The sequence below is a fragment of the Mixophyes fleayi genome, chromosome 4 (assembly GCF_038048845.1).
Source record: "Mixophyes fleayi isolate aMixFle1 chromosome 4, aMixFle1.hap1, whole genome shotgun sequence".
Lineage (NCBI taxonomy): Eukaryota > Metazoa > Chordata > Amphibia > Anura > Limnodynastidae > Mixophyes > Mixophyes fleayi.
The window spans coordinates 132,213,564-132,231,904 of NC_134405.1; positions in this window are offsets into that span (position 1 = coordinate 132,213,564).

The following is an 18,341-nucleotide window of genomic DNA, read 5'->3' on the forward strand; positions in this document are numbered from 1 at the left end:
TTTGACCATGACTGTACATACAAGCATACCATAGATTTAGATACCACTAATGTATGGCAAGGTAGAAAGGATTTTTCCCACATCTAGAATTAACAAATATTTCCCAATCTCATACGGGAATGGATAAACGATGATGGTGATAAACAACTAGTCTCTTGCTCATATAGAGAAATTACCTTTACAATTCTCCATAGAGAAATTAGGACTTTCTTGCTTTATTTGAATTTTTGACATTCATTTTTGTGTGAATGTGTTTTTCTTTTTGGGTCTTTGTAAATAATGCAATAACATTTTTTGAGCTAGAATGTTTTAATAGTTGTTATTTACTTGGTATCTATTTGGATAGGTGACGTACATAATTTTTTATTTAGACTTTTTTCATTATTTTTCCACTAGGAGGCGCTGTTTATTGCCAATAAGTGGTTTTTGGACAGTTATTGAGTGGTTTAGATCCAAGTTAACTGAGGATATTTTTTCTGCTTTAGCTCTGTATAGCTTGGTAGATAATGCAATGCTAATTATTTGTGGCATTTTTGTACTTATATGTGTCTAGATGGATCTAGTTGTAGGATTTTCATATCCTCAGTGATGGCTTCTGTGTATGGACTCCCTGGTTTGCAGGGCACTATGCATTGTCGCCATAAACTTAGGGTTACAACTAGGGATGTGCACCGGCGACTTTTGAGGTCTCGTGTTTTGTGTTTTGGATCCGGATTTTCGTTATTTTTGAGGTTCGGATTTGTCTCGCAAAACACTTGACGAAAGGTCTCGGTTCGGATTTAAGGTTTTGGATTCGGATTTTTTTGCAAAAAAACATAAAAAGTTTAAAAATCAAGTTTTTGGGCTTATTTTCACTCCTAGGCTATTATTAACCTCAATAACATTCAATAACAAGCATTTCCACTAATTTACAGTGTATTCTGAACACCTCACAATATAGTTATTAGTCCAAAACGTTGCAACAAGGTATCTTTCTGGACTGCGTAGAGGAGTGGGTCACCACAATATATATTAAAAATGCTGAACTTTTATGAATCGCACCAATAAATGTACCTGGACTGCGTAGAGGAGTGGGTCACCACAATATATATTAAAAACCCTGAACTTTTATGAATCGCACCAATACATGTACCTGGACTGCGTAGAGGAGTGGGCACTGGGCACCACAATAAAATATATAAAAAACCTTCAACAGATCTGCATTACACTACACATACGGCTGCTCCTCCATCCTCTCCATCATATACATGTTGGAGTTTTAGCGTGTGACAACCTCTTGTTTTTGATAATGTCAGTGCATTTTGAATATTTTTCAATTTGCCCCACACCACTGAATGTACTTTATCTATGATACGCATCTATCTATCTTGACTGCGTAGTGTGGTGGCCCCGGTACACAATTTGGTACCGAGGCCACAATATAATTAAAAAACCCTCCACGTGTCAGAATTCCACCAAACAAGTATCTGGACTGCATAGTGGGGTGGCCCCGGTACCCAATTTGATACCGGGGCCACAATACCTCCTCCAAACATGGTACAGACAATTCGTCATTGAGATCCCAGACAGACAGGGTCAAAGTGTTATTGTTTGACTTTGTAAACCCAAAAAACTGTCCCTGTTGCACATAGTCGTGCAATGAAGACTGACTTTTTCATTTAAAGGCACGATCTTTCAAGTGTAGTGTTTGTAAGTCTAAGTCATATTATACTTTTGGTAAAATTGGTTTATTTTGTTCCTCTTTATGGTAATTAGTAATAGAATTAAAGTATGAAATAGAATTAAAGTATGAAATAGAATTAAAGTATTAAATAGAATTAAAGTATGAAATAGAATTAAAGTATGAAATAGAATTAAAGTATGAAATAGAGTGGTATATAGAGTTGTAGTGTGGTATAGATAGAGTGGTCCACACAATATAATAATAATAAAACCCTCAACTGGTCTGAATTCCACCAAACAAGTATCTGGACTGCGTAGTGTGGTGGCCCCGGTACACAATTTGGTACCGAGGCCACAATATAATTAAAAAATTGGGCATCAACTGTCACCGTTGTTTAATATCTGATACACCTAAATATGGACTGCACAGTGGAGTGGCCCCGGTAGTAAATTTGGTGCCGGGGCCACAATACCTCCATCAACCCTCTAAATCCCACTCCACTGATGGCGGACACCGGGCGCACGTCTAACACCAACATTGCAGTTACAGCCGCAGTTATACGCTTTGCAATAGGGTGACTACTATAGTATTTTGTGGTCATGGCAAACGACTGTTGGACGGTCAATTGTTTTGTGAAAGACTTAGCGGTCTTACGACTTCCCCTCTGGGAAGATGACCGACTAACAGCAGCAACAGCAGCAGTGGCAGTAGTAGGCGTACCGCTGCAGGATTCCTCGGATGAATCCCGTATTGAGGAGGACTCAGTCTGGCTGCTGACTTGGGCTGCAGGACTGAATCTGATGGAGATTGTGGAGGAAGTTGACGAGGAGGGTGTTGCTGGTGTGTATCCAACTGGACCACGGGATTTAGGTGTCCCTGTACCGATGAGGGTCCTAGCCCCAGTTCCTGAACTAACCACTGAACTATGAAGGTTATTCAGGTGACATATAAGGGAGGATGTTCCTAGGTGGGCAAGATCCTTACCCCTGCTTATTTGAGCTTTACATAAGCTACATATGGCCATACATTGGTTGTCTGGATTTGGATAAAAATAACTCCAGACCGAAGAGGTGCATTTTTTGGTCTTCTGACCAGGCATGACGATGGGCTTTTTCATCCCATGGACATCAGCTGTTTCCCCCCCTGGTGCCTCATTTACAATAACCACATCACCATCCTCATCATCAAGTTCCTCCACAGCGCCAGCTACATCATCAATAGCCTCCTCCCGAGCCACCTCTTCCCGTACAGTGATGGGAAGGTCAGGCTTGACAACCACCAACATCCTTGGACTCGCCTTGTGGATTTGTGATAATTTCTCTTTAGAAGGCAGAGTTGTTTGCTGTTTTGTTGCTGACAGCATAACTCTCTTCAATTTTTTGTAGGGGGGGGAGGAGGAGGAGGGCTAAGATCCGTGGGTGAAGCTGAACCACTAGTCATGAACACGGGCCAGGGCCTAAGCCGTTCCTTGCCACTCCGTGTCGTAAATGGCATATTGGCAACTTTACGGTTTTCCTCAGATGATTTAAAGTTTCTCTTTTTGCTACTTTTTCTTAACTTGGGCTTTTTGGATTTTACATGCCCGGTACTACGAGATTGGGCATCGGGCTTGGAAGACGACGTTGATGGCATTTCATCGTCTATGTCATGACTAGTAGCAGCAGCTTCAGCATTAGGAGGAAGTGGGTCTTGATCTTTCCCTACTTTATCCTCCAAATTTTTGGTCTCCATTATATGTAGCACAAGATACTGCAGAATGTGTGAACTTGGTAATATTGCAGTACCAATGGACTTATACTGCTGGATTGGTTTTGCAAATTTGGTTATAATTATTATATATATTTTTTTTTTTTACATTTTTTATTTATTTTTTATTTTTAAAAAACTTGGGAATAGTGGGGAAATAACTATGCCCTTAGAAGCACAGAGCACAGGACACAGCACCACTGGACTGAACAGGACACGGCACAGGACCCAGCAGCACTACGGACCTCAGCAGGACAGAGCACAGGACACAGCACCACTGGACTGATACTGCAGAATGTGTGAACTTTGTAATATTGCAGTACCAATGGACTTATACTGCTGGATTGGTTTTGCAAATTTGGTTATAATTATTATATTTATTTATTTTTTTTTTACTTTTTTATTTTTTTTTACTTTTTTTTATTTTTTAAAAACTTGGGAATAATGGGGAAATAACTATGCCCTTAGAAGCACAGAGCACAGGACACAGCACCACTGGACTGAACAGGACACGGCACAGGACCCAGCAGCACTACGGACCTCAGCAGGACAGAGCACAGGACACAGCACCACTGGACTGATACTGCAGAATGTGTGAACTTTGTAATATTGCAGTACCAATGGACTTATACTGCTGGATTGGTTTTGCAAATTTGGTAATAATTATTATATATATTTTTTTTTTTAATTTTTTATTTTTTTTTACTTTTTTTTTATTTTTAAAAAACTTGGGAATAGTGGGGAAATAACTATGCCCTTAGAAGCACAGAGCACAGGACACAGCACCACTGGACTGAACAGGACACGGCACAGGACCCAGCAGCACTACGGACCTCAGCAGGACAGAGCACAGGACACAGCACCACTGGACTGATACTGCAGAATGTGTGAACTTTGTAATATTGCAGTACCAATGGACTTATACTGCTGGATTGGTTTTGCAAATTTGGTTATAATTATTATATATTTTTATTTTTTTTTAAATTTTTTATTTTTTTTTACTTTTTTTTTATTTTTTAAAAACTTGGGAATAATGGGGAAATAACTATGCCCTTAGAAGCACAGAGCACAGGACACAGCACCACTGGACTGAACAGGACACGGCACAGGACCCAGCAGCACTACGGAACTCAGCAGGACAGAGCACAGGACACAGCACCACTGGACTGATACTGCAGAATGTGTAAACTTTGTAATATTGCAGTACCACTGGACTTTTACTGCTGAATGTGTGAACTTGGTAATATTGCAGTACCAATGGGCTTATACTGCAGGATTGGTTGTGCAAATTTTGTGGTAATTAAAAAAAATTAAAGTAGTTTTTGGTATTTTTTAAAAAAACTTTTTTTTATTTTTTTAAACACAGGGGAATATTGGGGAAATAACTATGCCCTTAGAAGGACAGAGCACAGCACACAGCACCACTGGACTGATACTGCAGAACACAGCACAGCACAGCACAGCACAGAACTAAACAGCACAGAACTAAACAGCACAGAACTAAACAGCACAGAACTAAACAGCACAGAGGACCACCTAACACACCCTCCCTCTACCCTGATCAATGCCCGAGTGAAGATGGCGGCGACTAGCGGGGAATTTATAGGATCCGAGTATCGCGAGATCCGACAACGGGATTATGAGTCAGAGCCTCAGTTTCACATTTGAATTTGGCGCCAATACCCGGATCTGTCTCGGATCCGACTCGGATCCGCAACGTTCGGGTGGGCTCGGATTTCATAAATCCGAGTGCGCTCATCCCTAGTTACAACTGTTTTGTTGGACTTCTGATCTAAGCATATGAAATAAGCATTATGTGGATCCTAGTGTCAATTACAGAATGTAATATGTTGTTTTGATTGTGTTTATGACAGCTTTTGCGGTTCCATCTCATGGTCGTGGGTTTTGCTATCAGTGGAGGGTGTTTGCATTGGTTTTATAACTATCAAATAGGCCTGGGGCTGGAGTGTGATGATGTCGGATGTGATGCACACCAGAGGGTGTGGCGCATTCTGATGTTGTCAGCCCACTTCTAGTGGGAGTTGCTGGATGATGTGCACATGGTGTAGCTGTGTAGCTGCCTATTTAAGGTAAATGTTTGTATTATGTCATACTCGCCGGCTTTCTAAATACGGCGTTCGGGAGTGCCTGGGGGAGGTGGGCGTTTCAGGGACAGGGCTATGCAAATTGTGCCATTCTGGCCCCGCCCCACAATGTAATGATGCAAACATGTCATTTTACAGTGGGGAGCTGGGTCAAATTCCCTGAGAATCGTGGCATTTTGGCAGAGAATGCCATACTCTCCCGGAGACCTACCCATTCCGGGAGAATTTGCAAGTATGTATTATGTTTTATCCCTGAGGAAAATCATTAAACATGATTGAAACATTGAAATAAGAGCAACTTTGTGTATAGATTTTTTGGAAGACCTATACATATATCTATAATATAAATGTCTAGTGGCGTGTGTTTGTCTGTCTGTGTGTGTGTGTAGAAAAAATAAAACCAAGCTGCAGTGCCACCTGCTGGGCGGAGTTATATACTGACCTACTAAATTCTTAGTGTGTGTGGAAAAAACAACTCAGAAAGGGCTGAAATTTGGTATACTAAGATGTTTTTAATTTGTTAATTTAATTTGTTAATTGTTAAAAGTGTTTATAAAGATTTAAAAAAAATATATATATATTTCTTGAAGGAGAAGTGACAGTTGGGAGTGGTTGGTGGTTGCCGGGGGTGACAGTGGGGAGTGGTTGGTGGTTGCCGGGGGTGACAGAGTGAGAGGAGTGTGATACTCAGGACCGCTGAGAGAGATCCCTGTGTCTGGATAGACATCTGGATAGATGTGGCGATGAAAATGAAGGATGAGGTGATGGAGAAGAATGCTGAAGTGGTGACATGTGGACAAAACCACGTTAAAAAAGGGCGCTTGCATCGGGAAGTAACGCTCTTCCCCTGAGGAGGCCTGGGCTAGGCCCAAATGCATGACAAGAACCTTTTTAACAGCTTAAGTAGCTTGATTTGACTAGAATGCATGAGTATCATGCACGGGTTAACTTGTATGTATATATATATATATATATATATATATATATATATATACACTGATACACATATATGTACACCAATCAGTCACAACACTAAAGTCACTAGCCTAATTTTGTGTAGGCCCCCCGTGTGCTGCCAAAACAGCTCTGATACATTGAATCTTCAACTACACAGGACCTCTAAAGGTGTCCTGTGGTATCCAGCACCAAGACATTTGCAGCAGATCCTTTAAGTTCTTTAAGTTGCGAGGTGGGGTCTCCATGGGTCAGACTTGATTTTCCAGCACATCCCACACATGCTCGATTGGATATTGGAATTTGGAAGCCAAGTCAATACCTTGAAGTCTGTCATGTTCCTCAAACCATTCCTGAAACTTTTTTGCAGTGTGGCAGGGTGCAATATTCTGCTGTAACTTTGATCAGGAAAACCGTTGCCATGAAGGGGTGTACTTGGTCTGCAACAATTTTTAGATAGGTGATACGTGTCGAAGTAACATTGTAAAGCGCTATGGAATCTGCTAGCGCTATATAAATAAATGTGACAAAAGTGCCATGAGAAAGGGGCGTTTTGTTACAATATATATATATGTTTATATATATATATATATATATATATATATATATGTACATAATATATTGTAACAAAAGGAGGCATTTAGCTGGCAATATGCAGAGAAAGCAGGGAAGTAGAGTAAAACATTTGTGCAGTAATGCACCTAGAGTGAAGACTTATGTATGAAAAGCAATAGTTTAAATTTGGTTAAACTTACATGATCTGAAATCCTTCCTCTCAGCAAACAGACAGGGCGTGTCTGGTTGTGCAAACAGAGCCAGTGATGGGTGTTTTCTTTTAAAAAGAAGGTGGGTGTGTCACCTGTCCATCAAGCTAAGGCTGGGGGAGGAGCATCATGTATAAAAGTTGGTATCGGGGCCACAATACCTCCTCCAACTGGTCTGAAGTCCACTGCACAGATGGCTGCTCCTACCTCCTCCAACTGGTCTGAATTCCACTGCACAGATGGCTGCTCCTACATCCTCTGCAGCATATAGAGGGTGTAGTTAGAGCGTGTCACCTCTTGTTTTCGACGATGACAGGTCATTTTCATTAATTTTTGATTTGGCAGCAACAGTCAACGTATTTTAATATCTGATACGCATCTATCTGGACTGCGTAGTGGAGTGGCCCCGGTACCCAATTCTGAATTCCACTGCACAGATGGCTGCTCCTACATCCTCCAACTGGTCTGAATTCCACTGCACAGATGGCGGACACCGGATGCACGTCTAACACCAACATAGCTGTTAAGGCCGCAGTTATCCGCTTTGCCATAGGATGACTAGTGTCGTACTTGGTGCTCATGGCAAACGACTGTTGGACGGTCAATTGTTTGGTGAAAGACGTAGCGTTCTTACGACTTCCCCTCTGGGAAGATGACCGACTACCAGCAGCAACAGCAGCAGTGGTAGTAGAAGGCGTACCTGTCACGGGCACTAGGAGTCTTTACCCAGGGATCACCAGGTGATAAGCTTACCAGAGCAGTATAGGTGGTAATATGGTACTCTGGTAGCGGGGTGATCACGGAACAGGAAACAGCAGATGATAGAGATGCTCGGGAAAGTCTATGACTAGCAGCACTGGTAATATATATGTAGTAATACACGAGGAACTGAATGGACAAAGGACATGTGAGGGTAGTCAGTGGTCTGCGGTAGCAAGTTGTACCACTGCTATAGTGAGGAGGAATGTCCAACAGAAACGAGGAGGTGATGAGAGTCAGCGGTCTGCGTTTAGCAAGTTGTACCACTGTCTGGGTGAAGGAATGGGATCCAGGTGAAGGTATCCGGGAAGTCAGTGGTCTGCGTTAGCAAGTTGTACCACTGCTATGTGAGAGGACACTGGAACAGGTGACACTGGAAACAGGAATCAGTGGTCTGCCTCTAGCAAGTTGTACCACTGAATATATATGTGAGGAGGAGCACGGGGAGAGACTGCAATACAGAGGATACACGGACACCTTGAACTTGATCCACAATGACATGCACAATATAGTAATTACTGAACAGCACTGCAATAATACAAAGTCATAAAAACTATCCGGGCAAAAGATAACACAGTCAATGATGGCAAAAGTCTCAGCGGATAGTAAGCTCCAGAGGAGAACAACTCAGTCCAGCAAGATATGCAATACACCAGCACAGTCAATGAGAAGTATGCATACCGTGGTTCAGGAGCAGGCTGTCAGACAGGAGTGCAGAGATACCTGAACGGCTGGAGGCCGGCAGGATGCGAAGTCCCTGGAGGGTGAAGCGGTAATCAAGTAGGTGCAGCGCACAGGTAAGTAGACCAGCAGGGGAACAAATACTCAGGAAGCAGTAGTATGTAGAACTGGACTCCTGGAGGACCCTGAAGAGTAGCGATGGTCTAGACGAGATCAAAGCAGTGAGGCGCAGATCCAATGCAGACTGGCGAGTAGAGACCAGCAGGAACACTGAGAAGCACGGAGAGCGGATCAGCTGCTGCAGACACGAGTAGAACTGAGGAATAGCAGCCAGCAGGACTCTGCAGGTACACGGAGGTAGCGGATAGCAACCAGCAGGTGCAGCCACGATGAAACACGGGAGAGTAGAGCTGAGCTGGAACTGTTGAGCACGGAGAGCAGCGGATAGGAATCAGTTGTAGCAGTCTCGAGGAAACACGGGAGAGTTGAGATGAACTGAAGACTGTAGCGCACGGAGGCAGCAGATAGGAATCAGCTAACAGTCACGATGAAACACAGGAGAGTTGAAGTGGTCTGAAGACTGTAGTGCACGGAGGCAGCGGATAGGAATCAGCTAACAGTCACGATGAAACACAGCAGAGTTGAAGTGGTCGGAAGACTGTAGTGCACGGAGGCAGCGGATAGGAATCAGCTAACAGTCACGATGAAACACAGCAGAGTTGAAGTGGTCTGAAGACTGTAGTGCACGGAGGCAGCGGATAGGAATCAGCTAACAGTCACGATGAAACACAGGAGAGTTGAAGTGGTCTGGAAACCACAGGAGTAGAAGTGGTTTGGAAACCACAGGAATCAGCAGCGCTGAATACACGAGGAAACACAGGAACACCTTCAGAGGCTCATGGGGAATGAGACTCCAAGATCAGGCAACAAGGTATGGACAGCAGGTGCTTTAAATAGGGAGTGTTGCCTGAACAGCCAATTAAGTTAAAGGAACAGGTACTGAAGGTTTTGAAAGGGCTGCGCATGCGCAGACCCTCAGGATGGTGGACGGCCACGGTTCCTAAACACACGGGAAGAAGCACTCACAGTCTGGTGAGTGACAGTACCGCTGCTGGATTCCTCGGATGAATCCTGGATTGAAGAGGACTCAGTCTGGCTGGTGACATGGCCTGCAGGACTAAATCTGATGGAGATTGTGGAGGAAGTTGACGAGGAGGGTGTTGGTGGTGTGTATCCAACAGGACCAAGGGATTTAGGTGTCCCTGGACTGATGACGGTCCTAGCTCCAGTCCCTGCTTATTTGAGCTTTACATAAGCTACATATGGCCATAAATTTGTTGGCCGGATTTGGATAAAAATAACTCCAGACCGAAGAGGTGCATTTTTTGGTCTTCTGACCAGGCATGACGATGGGCTTTTTCATCCCATGGACATCAACTGTTTCCCCCCCTGGTGCCTCATTTAAAATAACCACATCAGCATCTTCATCATCAAGTTCCTCCACAGCGCCAGCTACATCAATAGCCTCCTCCCGGTGTACAACATTGACACCTTGATTATCCAAATCTGGATCTACACTGTGGATGATCCTTCCAGCATATGCATAGGGTGTGCTGCAAATGGTGGATGGAGTCACCTCTTCCCGTACAGTGATGGGAAGGTCAGGCTTTGCAACCACCAACACCCTTGGGCTTGTCTTGGGGATTTGTGATGTCATCTGTTTAGAAGGCAGAGTTGTTTGCTGTTTTGTTGTTGTTGCTGACAGCATAACTCTCTTAAATTTTTTTCAGAGGGGGGGAGGAGGAGGGCTTAGATCCTTGGGTGAAGCTGAACCACTAGTCCTGAACACGGGCCAGGGCCTAAGCCGTTCCTTGCCAATCCGTGTCGTAAATGGCATATTGACAAGTTTTAGTTTCTCCTCAGATGTTTTTAATTTTCTTTTTTTGGTAATTTTAGTCAATTTTGGCTTTTTGGATTTTACATGCCCTGTACTAGGAGATTGGGCATCGGCCTTGGCAGACGACGTTGATGGCATTTCATCGTCTATGTCATGACTAGTGGCAGCAGCTTCAGCATTAGGAGGAAGTGGCTTATTTTCCTCTCTCGCCGCTCCTCTTTTGTCTCCCCCCTCTACCTAGCCCTTCACTGGCTCCCATTCCCCTTCAGAATCCTCTTTAAGCTCCTCACACTCACCTACAAGGCCCTTCGCCAACTCCACTGCGCCCTACATCTCCACCCTCCTCTCTATTCATGCTCCATCCCGCCCTCTCCGTTCTGCCTCTGACCGGCGCCTCTCTTCCCCCCTTATAACCTCCTCCCACGCGCGTATCCAAGACTTCGCCCACGCTGCCCCCCTCCACTGGAACAAGCTCCCTCCCTCCATCAGAACTTCCCCTAATCTGTCCAGTTTCAAACGGGCCCTAAAAACCCACCTTTTTCTTAAAGCCTTTCTGTCTCCCACTTAACTTCCTACCTTATCTTCTGCCTCTGTTCCCCTACTCTCCCTCTCTCCCCTGCGTCTCTCTGTCTGTCCACCCCTCCCCTTAGATTGTACGCTCCTCTGAGCAGGGCCATCTCTCCTCCTGTTTCCACCACTTCTAACTCTGCTCTCCAGCTACTTAGCCCTCCTCCTCGAGGGTCCTCCACCCCACGTCCACTCTCGCTCCCTCCTCCCCCCTGGGGGTCTCCCTGTCTTCCGCGCCCTCCTTCTTGGGCCCCGTCGTTTGCGGATCCTCCCTCCCCCTTCCCCGCCCTCTCTAGCTGTGCATTGAGCTTACTGAGTTGCTGTGTTTACTGTACTGTGCTGTCTCCCATTGTATTGTAATTTTGTTTGTCTCTGTACGGCGCTGCGGATGCCTTGTGGCGCCTTATAAATAAATATTAATAATAATAATAATAATAATAATAAAAGTGGGTCTTGATCTTTCCCTACTTTATCCTCCAAACTCCATTATATGCAGCACAAGAGAGCGTACCCCTAAACCACACACACTCAGCAAAGCCTTTACAAATTATCTGCGGCACAGGAGAGTACCACTGGACTGGAGTTATAAAGCAGTACCTAGTATTTTTTGGTACAGCAGCAACAGTGAACGTAGTTTGACTTTTAAATAGCAGTACCTAGTATTTTTGGGTACAGCAGCAACAGAGAACGTAGTTTGACTTTTAAATAGCAGTACCTAGTATTTTTTGGTACAGCAGCAATAGTGAACGTAGTTTGACTTTTAAATAGCAGTACCTATTATTTTTTGGTACAGCAGCAACAGTGAACGTAGTTTGACTTTGAAATATCAGTACCTAGTATTTTTTATAATTTTTTTATAATTTTTTTAAATTATTTTTGTATAGTTTTTTTATAATTTTTTTTACATTTTTTATAACTTTTGAGTAATTTTGAAATAACAATGCCCTTAGCAGAACAGAGCACAGGACACAGGCAGCACCACTGGACTCAGCAGGACAGAGCACAGGACACAGCACCACTGGATTCAGTAGGACAGAGCACAGGACAAAAGCACCACTGGACTCAGCAGGACAGAGCACTGGACAAAGCACCACTTGACTCAGCAGGACAGAGCACTGGACAAAGCACAAAGAACCACTAAACTGATCAGGAGCTCCCTAACTACAACCTCCCTAACTACAACCTCCCTCACAAGTGATCACAGCCAGAATGAAGATGGCGCCCGCAAGGTGAGTATTTATGACATCCGAGTCTCGCGAGATCCGACGCGAGACTTGGATGTCATAGCCTTGGTTTGGCTCCGTTTGGCGCCCGGAAGTTCCCGAACAGTGCTCGGATCCCGTCGGATCCGCACTGTTCAGGTGGGCTCGGATTTGCGGAGTGCTTTGGGGTGTCTCCCATTCTTTAGCATTAATATTTCTGGCTGTCAAAAGTCCTGTTTTTCAGCAATATTCCAAATAATTTTTAACACTCCAAAGTGCTTTTTGGGTGTCCCCCATTCTTTTGCATTAATATTTCTGGCTGTCAAAAGTCCTGTTTGTCAGCAATCTTAAAAATAATTTTTAGCACTCTCAAGTGCTTTTGGGGTGTCCCCCATTCTTTTGCATTATTTTTTGTGGCAGTCAAAAGTCATATTTGTCAGCAGTATCTAAAACAATTTGTAGCATTACAAGTGCTTTGGTCTCATAATGGATTCTAAGCAGTCCAGTTATAAGCAGAATCAGCAACCAGGTTCTGTCACCATACTTGATGGTAGTGTTCCCAATACGTCATCTGGGAAAGGCGATGTCAAACTACACAGTCTTTGAAAGCAGTCAATAAACCACACACCAAAAAAAAATTTACCGTGTTGAAGCGCAAAAGAAGTGTAACTGAGGAAAAGTTAAGTGCCAATAAAAAAGAAATTGCCAACATGCCATTCTATACACGCAGTGGCAAAGAGAGAATGAGGCCTTCACCTTTGTCTATTAGTGGCAGATCTAAAAATGTTACCGAGCCTACAAGTGGTGCACAACTACTGTTACGCATCAAAGCCGAGCTGCAAGATAACAGTAAGGCATTAGAGGATAATGTTTGTTCTGAATCACAAATGACACCAATCCCTGTGGAGAGTCCATCCAACAGTGGCATGTCTAATCGTGAGCATTCTGTTAGTGTACCCATAAAGAGGGACCCTTTCAGCAGTTCTGCTGATGTGTGCCTGAGCAGTCCGAGTGTAGCCGGTGATACACAAATTGAGGATGCCACTATGGAAATAGAAGAGGATGTGGGGGAGATTTGTGTAGGCGACGAGGGCACTAATGATGATGTTGATGATTATGATGCAGACAGATACCAAATTGCCTTTCTCAATTTCTATTTTTATTCTAGAGTCTATAACGGCTGAATAGTTTTCTATTTTACTCCTAGTGGAGAGGGGGTCTGATGCTGACAGATACCAAACTACCGTGGTCCATTTATTTTTACTTTCTAATTCCACAGTCTATGCAGGCTGCTTTTTTTCTATTCAACTACAAGTGGAGGGAGGAGGGGGGGGGGCATAGATAGCCACCAAACTACCGTGGTCCATTTATTTTTACTTTCTAATTCCACAGTCTATGCAGGCTGCTTTTTTTCTATTCAACTACAACTGTTATTGCCTCATGAAGTTTCCATCTTGGATCTCTGTTATGAACTTGCCCTTACAATAGCCCTTATCCAAGATGGCCGGGACTGTCTCATGAAGATTCCATCTTGGATCACATTTCCTGTTTGGGCCTAGAAAAGGCACTTCCTGTTATGAAGCCTTTGCACGAGTATTGTGTTTGTATCTGAACCAGATGCTTCCACAGAACCTTGCCTCCTTGTGATTTGGACTACAAGTACTTGATACTTCCACCAGACCTTTATACTCTTGTGACTTTGGACTTTATTTGTTGGACACTGGAGATTTATTTGTATACCAAAATAAATCCTGTTTACTACAGAACTACCTGGCTATTGGTTTCCGTTTGTGATACCAGAAGTGTGACAGGATACTCGTGCCCAAAATGACGGAGCCCGCCGGGTCAGAACCATCTGCTTTACAGCGACTTTCAGATCTGAGTTTCCACATGCTTTCTGCTTCAAGACAACTACAGAAATTTCATGCAAAATTTCAAGAACTGGAGACCCAGTGTACAAATAATTTTCAACTGCAAAATCAACACGTAACTGAGTTGCAAATAAATGTTAATGAACTCAAAGATCAAATAGTGCTACAAAATGGAGTTATTACAGAACTACAGGTGCGGCTTCAAGAAGTTAATGCTGTAGCACCTTCAGCTGCAGTACATCAGCCCACACTACCACTACCTCCGGCTCGATTCTCAGGTGATCGTAAAAAATACAGAGGTTTTATTAATCAATGTAATATGCATTTTGATTCACATCCTACTTATTTTTTGACTGATGTACAGAAAGTACGTTGTATTCTTTTATTGTTGAAAGATGATGCCTTGGCATGGGCTTCTCCTTTGATAGAAGCAAAAAGTCCCATATCACAAGATCTTTCTAATTTTATGGATGCAATGAACCAGATATTTGATGATCCAAATCAAAGTGCTACTGCTGAGTCAGTTTTATTAAAAATGCGTCAGGGAAGACGTTCAGTGGCTGAATACACCTCTGATTTCCGAAGATGGATTTTGGACACTGATTGGAATTCGGCAGCTAAGCTGTCTGTTTATCGAAAGGGGTTATCTGAGTTCATTAAAGATGAATTATCTAGAGCTGATGCACCCACTGAATTTGAAGCCTTTGTTAAACATTGTATTCGTATTGATGCTCGTCAAATGGAGAGGAAACAAGATAGATGGGGTTCCATGTGGACTCGTCCTAATTATCCAGAACCAGCAATATCAAATTACTCTGGAACTCCTGCAACACAACAAATTGAGGAGTCTGAGCCAATGCAAATAGATACCATTCGCAAACAGATTTCTATTGAAAGAAGAGATCAACGACGACAAGAAAATCTCTGTTTGTATTGTGGTAAATCTGGACATTATGTTTCTAATTGTTCTCAACGACCTCGCAAGACAGTTGCTACATTGATGGAACCTAAAGACTCTGACCAGGAATCTATTATTTCATGCTGCTCACATCAACTGAATCTGAATGCTATTATTCCTCAAATCTCTTCACTGTCTACATTTGAGAGCGAGAACAGAAGAGTAAAGAATCATTTTTCAATACCAATACAACTTGAGATAAACTCTCAACTTATTTCAACCATGGCAATGCTGGATTCAGGAGCCAATGGTAATTTCATGGATATAGATTTTGCTAAACAAAACCATATAGTATTTCAAGAAAGAAAGACCCCTGTATTGATGGAGACAGTTGATGGGTCCCCTCTGAATTCTGGTCCCATCACACATGAGACAGAACTTATGTCCCTGATGATAGAACCCAATCATAAGGAGGAACTCACTTTTTTTCTCATCTCTTCTCCAAATTTTCCCATAATTTTGGGTCTCCCTTGGTTCACTAACAATAACCCAGCCATTAACTGGGAGTCTCAAACCCTAACATTTCAAGATCCTATCAGTGTGGTCCCGCTTGCACAAGAAGAGAATCAGATCTCAGTGTCCCCCTCTTCTGTGGAGGAACAATTGCCTGTTCAATATCAGGATTTTGCAGATATCTGTAACAAACAAAATGCTGACAAATTACCACCCCATCGACCATATGATTGTCCCATTGATCTATTACCTGGGGCTGCTATTCCTTTTGGTCGGATTTATTCATTAGCTGATCCTGAATTAAAGACACTAAAGACTTACCTGGAGGAAAATGAAACTAAAGGTTTTATACGTCCTTCAAAATCTCCAGCAGGGGCTCCTATTTTTTTTGTAAAAAATAAAGATGGATCTTTGCGGCCATGCATTGATTATAGAGAATTAAATAAAGTTACTATAAAGAACAGACATCCACTTCCTCTCATCCCAGAATTATTGGAAAGACTGCAGACAGCAAGTATTTTCACAAAGCTCGATTTAAGAGGAGCGTACAACCTAATACGCATTCGACCAGGTGATGAATGGAAAACGGCTTTAGGAACAAAATATGGACATTATGAGTACCTCGTGATGCCGTTCGGGTTATGTAATGCCCCTGCTACTTTCCAACATTTTATAAATGATGTCTTTCGAGATTTGCTTGATCTGTTCATTATTGTATATCTTGATGATATCCTTATCTTTTCTAATTCTTTACCAGAACATCAAGAACATGTTCGAATTATTTTACAACGGCTACGTATAAACCAATTATACATCAAGTTGGAGAAATGCGAATTCCATCGTGCTCAAATAAAATTTTTGGGTTACATTATATCCCCTCAAGGACTGTGTATGGATCCCTGTAAAGTGCATGCTGTGGTAGATTGGCCCATACCTAAAAACGTCAAAGATGTGCAACGATTTATGGGCTTTGCTAATTTCTATCGACGTTTTATAAAGGACTTTTCTGGAATTGCTGCCCCCATTACTCAGCTCACAAAAAAGGTTTCCTCCTTTCAGTGGTCAGCAGCAGCTGATAAAGCTTTTTCCATTTTGAAAATGAAGTTCACGTCAGCTCCTATATTAATTCATCCTGATCCTACACTCCCATTTGTTTTGGAAACTGATGCATCGGATTCAGCTATAGGAGCAGTAATTTCACAAAGAGTAGGAGAAAAAATGTTACTTCACCCCTGTGCTTTTTATTCAAGGCAAATGACTGCTCCTGAAAGAAACTATGATGTGGGAAATAAAGAACTTCTTGCCATTATAGCTGCTTTTTCAGAATGGAGACATCTTTTAGAAGGTGCAAAGCATCAAGTGATAGTCCTCACCGATCACCGGAATTTGGAATTCCTTAAATCAGTAAAAAGATTATCTCCCCGACAAGCTCGATGGGCTCTCTTTTTAAGCCGTTTTGATTACCTAATTTCCTATAGACCTGGATCGAAGAATGGAAAAGCTGATGCCCTCTCAAGAGCCTATGCGGAGAATCCTCAACAGGTAAAGCCTGTTCAAACAATAATTCCTTATTCAAATTTTTTGGGGGTTATTTGTACAACGGAGTTATTAACAGAGATCAAGAATGGATATGATATGGATTCTACCCTCATGAATCCTCCAAAAAATGTTAAATTATCTTATGACAACAGAGTCTGGCATATGGCACATCAACTATACGTTCCAGAAAAAGCACGGTTAAAGGTCATGCAACTATTCCATGAATCTAAATTAGCAGGCCATAAAGGACTTCAGAAAACTCAAGAACTGTTAAGCCGTTCATTCTGGTGGCCCAACTATAAGGAAGATGTAGCAAAATATGTATCCTCTTGTACAACGTGTGCCAGATTTAAGACTCCTCGTGCTACTCCTTTTGGACTACTACAACCTTTGCCAATACCTACATGTCCATGGGATTCCTTTTCCATGGACTTTATTGTAGAACTTCCGAGATCTAAGAATATGACCACTATCTTTATGGTAATTGACAGACTGACAAAGATGGCTCACTTTATACCCTGCCAGGGTACTCCTACAGCAAAAGAAACAGCCGACTTACTTATAAAAGAAGTTTTTCGTTTGCATGGCGTTCCTAATGATGTGGTGTCAGACCGAGGCGTTCAATTCACATCACGATTTTGAAAACCGTTTTGCAAATCCCTTGGCATTGTGGTGAACTTGTCCACTGCATTTCATCCACAGTCAAATGGACAAACGGAGCGAACAAACCAAACACTTGAGCAATACCTCAGATGTTATATTTGTCAAATACAGGATGATTGGGTTGATATCCTCCCAATGGCTGAGTTTGCATACAATAATTCACAACATTCATCTACAAGATTTAGCCCTTCTTATGCTAATCTAGGATATCATCCAAATATTTGTCCCAATCTACCTTGTGACTCTCCAATTCCTGCTGTGGAAGATAGACTGATTATTATGCAAAATAATCTTGAATTATTAAAAGAGACTTTGAAAACTGCTCAAGAAAGATTTAAACGTGATGCTGACAGATCACGAAGGGCTGCTCCAACTTTTAGTATTGGTGATAAAGTGTGGTTGTCAACTAGACATTTAAGAATGAAGGTACCATCTGCTAAGTTGGGAAGTAAGTTTATTGGTCCATATAAGATCATTGCACAGATTAGTTAAGTGGCTTTTCGATTGGATCTTCCTGAT